Below are 6,000 nucleotides of genomic sequence, written 5' to 3'. Positions count from 1 at the left end.
ATATATATATATATTACTTTTTTTTGTTAATTTTACAGTAATTTTTAATTATTTGAATAAATAGCTAGTTCAAACTGTCATCCACTGAAAGCTCTTTATGCCAAAAAAATTTAAATAAAATATATAGTTGCAGATAAATCACGAAAACAAAGGCTTTATTTCTGTGATAGCAAAAATACTAAAAATTGTCAGGTACTTTGGGTAAGTTTTTCCTCTGAATTACCCAGTAGTGAAAGGGTTAATGTACTACCACTGAAGTGCTAAAAAGGTTAGAAGGCAGCAGTCTAGACTTTTAACAATTGCAGCTCCAGGCTTACATGTAGGGACCTACATTGCAAGGGCCACAGTTTAATAAATGTCATACTAAGTGTTGGACAAAAATCAAATGCACAATAGCTTGCAGGTAGTAGACTGCCATTAAGCTCCTATGAACTGTGAGCTTGTAAGGATGTAAATATGCCATGTAAACATGAGAATATAAATATGTGTGTCTGTGTATTTCTATCATCTATCTATCTATCTCTATCTGTCTATCTATCTAGATTCCTTTTTAATAAATTATAATTAATTAGCTCAGCGGAAACTACCTTTGAGGGACTTTCTATTATGAAAATGAAACAACTGTGTGGAATATGACAATGTTAAAGGGATACTAAACACAATTTTGTTCTTTCATGATTCAGATAGAGCATGCTAGTTTAAGCAACTTTCTAATTTACTCCTGTTATCAATTTTTCTTAGTTCTCTTGCTATCTTTATTTGAAAAAGAAGGTATCTAAGCTAAGCAGCCAGCCAATGTTTGGTTCAGATTACTGGACAACACTTGTTTATTGGTGGGTGCATTTAGCCACCAATCAGCAAGCACAACCCAGTTTGTGAACCAAAAATGGGCCGGCTTCTAAACTTACATTCTTGCTTTTCAAATAAAGATAGCAAGAGAATTAAGAAAATTTGATAATAGGAGTAAATTAGAAAGTTGCTTAAAATTGCATGCTCTATCTGAATCATGAAAAAAAATGGGTTCAGTGTCCCTTTAACTTTTCTTTCTAATAGGGTTTCCCCCAGTCATTGTTTGCACAGTTTAGTGTTTGGACACTTTATTGCCTGTTTTATATATGCCAATATCAATCCTTAGCAAAAATAAATCAGATAAGTGGAAATCTAAGTTTCAACATGCTGGTTCCAATTACTTTATAGAAAATAAAGTACTTTGTAGAAATTAAAACCTCACACTTATATCTTCAATATTTAACAATTAATGTTATTTCAAAAATACATCAGCGTACTATTCTCAGGCTAATCTTTGCTTTGAATACATCATTATATCTAACATGTATTTACTGTCTAATGTCCCTTTAAGTAATACCTGGTTAAATATGGAGTAGTAGAGTGTCCTATTTGAAAGTATTATTATATAAATAGCTACAATTATTTCTACAGTAATATTGTTCAGTAAATCCACTACCTTTTGGGTATATTAACAGAACGTAAACTACTGCTACAGCTCTGTCTAGAAGATAATATTATTCCTGGCTGTACACAGTGTCTCTGAATGTATATTTTTCGTCTTTCATTTCTCTTCTCAGTCAGTTACTTCCCTTTCTCTCCCAGTAATAAGAATGTATTGTATACTAATCCTCTACTCTCCTCCCCTTGATTTTCTATCGCTTCCTGGTGATGTCAGAGGTAGGAATGGAAACTGAAAGCAGTGACTGGGAGGGATCAGAGCTTAGATACATATAAAGAGAACAGAAGAAAAGCAACATAGATTTGAGAGGATAGAAGAGCTGAATAAGGTAAGGCCGACAGTGACGCGAGACAAAGCAGGAGACTGGATGAGAAAACATAAATCTGAGCATTAGACTGTAAAAAAAAAACAAAACAGTTATACAGTTATAGGCTGATACAGAACATCTATTGTATACACAATAAAAAACAGGTTTATAAAGAGCAATAAACAAGTTGATACAAAGAAACTAGTTTGTGTTGGTAAGAGGCAAATTAAATGATGTAGACCTATACAAAGACATTGTAAATGCTACATTAAAGAGGCAGACTAGTAGGATAAAGATATAGAATGAAGCAAGCAGCTGTGTAGAAAGAATTAGATTAATTCAGACACATAGAGATTAGCTTGTCTGTAGAGAATCATTTATACAGACAAATCAGATGCATAGGCAGCTCGCTGTACAGAAATAGACAAAGACACTATACACTGGTTGGTGCACATTATGGTGGGTACAGAAAAACAGGGACATTCTAAGGAATAAGTACAATAGAGACAGATACCTACCTTTAAATGAGGTGTGTGACCTGTACATCTTTGTATAGTATATTTCTGTTTTAAATGGCAGACTAACAGAAGAATACTGTGACACGCAGAAAGAGTGAGTCACTAAGAAGTTTACATTACTTTAGTCACAAGATAATGATGTAATATAATGTAACAAGCCACCGGAATGGGGTGGGTTAGTTAAATCAGTCATCTATAACTAGCACATACAGGAGATCTGCTGTCCTGTCTGTCGCGCACACAGTGGATCTCTGAGCAGGAAATCCCTTGTGTGAACTGAGCATGGATGGTGTTATCTATGGGTTCACCTTGTCACCATAAAGATGGTGTTATCTATGGGTTCACCTTGTCACCATAAAGATGGTGTTATCTATGGGTTCACCTTGTCACCATAAAGATGGTGACCTACAGACCTGCCTCTTGAATTTGTTTTATTCTAAATTTTCACAAGTGTTGTTCCCAGCTGTCCACTTGTGCTTTTTAGTTCCATAAATGCCTGTTTTTTTAGCAGCTTGCAGTATTCACCAGAAATTCTCAAGCTGGCACAAAGCATCTGTACTATTGAACGGTATGCATAATCAGCTACAATGTGTACTTTCTATATAGAACAGTTATATTCTTATTATATCTTAAAGGGACAGAAAACCCCCACATCTTCTTTCATGCTTTCAATAGAACATACAATTTTAAACAGCTTTTCAATTTACTTCTATTATCATATTTGCTTCACTCTCTTGTTATCCTTTGCTGAAGGAACATCATTGCACTACTGACAGCTAAATGAACTCATCTAGTTAGCTAATCGCAAGAGACAAATGTGTACAGGCCCCAATCAGCATCTCTAGGGATACCAAGAGAACAAAGCACATTTGAAAATAGAAGTAAATTTAAAAGTGTCTTAAAATCACATGTTCTATCTAAATCATGCAAGTTTAATTTTTACTTTCCTATCCCTTTAAAGGGACATAAAACAAGTTGGGATAGAGACAACATAATATAATATGTACTTTAGTTACTTTACCTGCACATTTATACTGCAGTGCCTCGCCATTAACCCTTTCTTTTTAGTTTCTGAATTGTAAAGCTCTAACTCCCCCCACACAATTCCTTTTATGGCTGTATCTATGTTTATCGTCTTTTGGTAAAATGCAAAATTGAACAGGGATTATCTGCTGGAGCAAGCCTAGAAGCTGTGAACTCAGTTGAAATGCAATGCCTGTGTCTAAACACTGATAAGAGTGGTGGAGTTAGCTGCTCCTGGCAACTTAGCCATGTAATTAATTTAGCTTATCTGTGAAAATTATTTTAAAATACTTGCCAGCAATTTCTAATCAATTTTTTTATGCAAACTATTTTAAATTAATTAGCCCTTTTAGGATATGCACAGATCTCAACCTGTTTTATGGCACTTTAACATATAACTGTGTGAACGTGTCATGTGCCAGTCATTAGATTAATATATTCAACATGTATATGTGTATAATATCCAGGACATTTTCTGGATATTGCTACTACAAGCGAGGGCCAACTTGGGCAAAACCTCTATCCTGTTGCAATTATTTGAATTAAAGGAAAAGCCAACACCAAATTGTTATTGTTTAAAAAGATAGATATCTCCTTTACTACCCATTTCCCAGCTTTGTATAACCAACATTGTTATATTAATGTACTTTATAATATTTAAACCTCTAAAATTCTGCCTGTTTCTAAGCCACTACAGTTAGCCGCATATCACATGCTTTTTATTAGCTTTTCACAACAAAAGGCTGCTAATTCATGTGGGCCAGGTATATAACATTGTGCTCTCTCCCGGAGTTGTGCAGGACACAGTACTAATTGGCTAAAATGCAAGTCAATAGATAATAAATAAATAGCCATGTGATAAGGGGACTGTCAGAAGAGGCTTAGCTACAAGATAATCACAGAGATTGAAAGTATATTAGTATAACCATATTGGATGTGCAAAACACAATTTTGGAGTTGCCTGTTCCTTTAGGTTGAAATATTTTTTATTGGTACGTATCACAACATATCAATCATGACAATAGCATTTTAGATTTTAACAATGGTCAATCTATGCTTTACGGTGTCAACATCCTTTATTTTTGTATAACTATCCCCTCCCCTCCCCCCCTCCCCTCTAACTTTAACAACAAACCAAATATTTAACAAAATTAAAACATTAATTCTTCCCGTTGAGCAGTCAATAATGTCTCTTACTTTATTATCTACATTTTTCCTTTTTGATTTCGGTATTTGTTACCACTGTTTATTCTCTCACACTAACTGTTTTTCTGATGGATGAGGAGTATTACGGCCCTAAGCTTTTATTCCCTTAAGCATTCTGTGTTCCCTCCGGACCCAGATCAGTAATCCTACGAGCTCCGTGTTTATTCATTATCCAATGTACCCAAATATTCTGAAAGTGCCCCATCTTGCTCTGTATCCATGCTGCTGACTCAGACATTGCATAAATGCCTTCTATTTTATCTATTACTTCCGACCATCCTGGCGCCCCTACCTTCCAGTACCTGGCTATACAGAGTCTTGTGGCTGTACATAATATGTTGATCAGTGTATTAACCGCCGAATTTAAAGATTCCTGTGGGACATGTAGTAAAGCCTGTGATGCTGTTAGCTTAAATGTATCTCCTAACATTTTTATGAGGAGGTTTTCAAGTTTATGCCATGTAGGTTTTATTTTTGGACAATCCCACCACATATGGATATAGGATCCAATCTCTGAACATCCCCTGTAACATGATCTGCTATCCTGAGGAGTGTAATGTGACGATTTCAAAGGTGTGAGATACCATCGATATGAAGTCTTAAGTGCGTTCTCTATGAGGTCTGCTCCTATTAATCCCTTACTGATACTAGCATAAATATTCCGCCATTCCTCTTTCTCGTACCGAGCTTCTAAGTCTATTTCCCAGTTCTCATGTAACTTCGGTTTTGTTTTGTTTTTGGCTTCCTGCAGCGCTAAATATAACCGCGATATTACTTTTTTTCCCCTATCTGATGATTTTGTAAGCTGTTCTAGAGTAGTGAGTGTAGCGGGTGTATGGCCTTGCCTATATTTGTTGATTGCACTGGATACCTGGAGATATAAAAACCATGGTAAAGTGACTGGGTGTATTTTTTCTTTTATCTGTGTATATGTCATCACTTTTCCTTTATCTAAGACGTCCGCTACTCTGTAGAGTCCCTTATTCTCCCATTTGGCTACTTGTCTCTGAAAATCTATGTGTATCAGTGCTCTAAGTGGTATTGTCGTGGATTGCTGTGGAATGAGTTTCAGTGTTTTAGTCAAGTGATGCCATAGCTGCTTAGTTTCCTCTGTGATCTTCAGTTTTTGCTGTGACTTCTGTGTTTGCGTATTGGGGTTCCATATGATGTCTATTGGGTTACTATAGCCTCCTATGTCTGCTTCGATGCCAGGCCATGTAAGACCTCTGCAGCCCTTAACTATTAATGTAGTCTGTGCTAATCTGGCTGCCTGATAATAGTCCACCAAATTGGGCACACCTATGCCTCCTAAGTGTTTATGCTGTTTGAGTATGTGTGCAGCAATTCTGGCCGCTTTATTGCCTCTTATAAATCTAATTATTTTTGACTGCAAATCTTCCAGATCCTTTTGCGGGACTTTGATAGGTAGAGCTCTAAACAGATATAGGAATCTTGGAAGCACATTCATCTTTACTGCC

The 6,000-nt window shown here is 35.9% G+C and overlaps 1 protein-coding gene across 1 annotated transcript in view; it reads left to right on the top strand.

Moving 5' to 3' along the window:
* The first annotated feature begins 1,752 nt into the window (after positions 1-1,752).
* ZNFX1 (zinc finger NFX1-type containing 1) overlaps positions 1,753-6,000 on the top strand; it is an 86,484-nt gene continuing 82,236 nt past the window's right edge. Inside the window, exon 1 of the mRNA XM_053719369.1 lies at positions 1,753-1,796. The gene's annotated coding sequence lies outside the window, so the exon portion shown is untranslated. The remainder of the gene's footprint in view (positions 1,797-6,000) is intronic.

The sequence above is a fragment of the Bombina bombina genome, chromosome 1 (assembly GCF_027579735.1).
Source record: "Bombina bombina isolate aBomBom1 chromosome 1, aBomBom1.pri, whole genome shotgun sequence".
NCBI lineage: Eukaryota > Metazoa > Chordata > Amphibia > Anura > Bombinatoridae > Bombina > Bombina bombina.
This window is presented reverse-complemented; position numbering and strand designations above follow the sequence as displayed.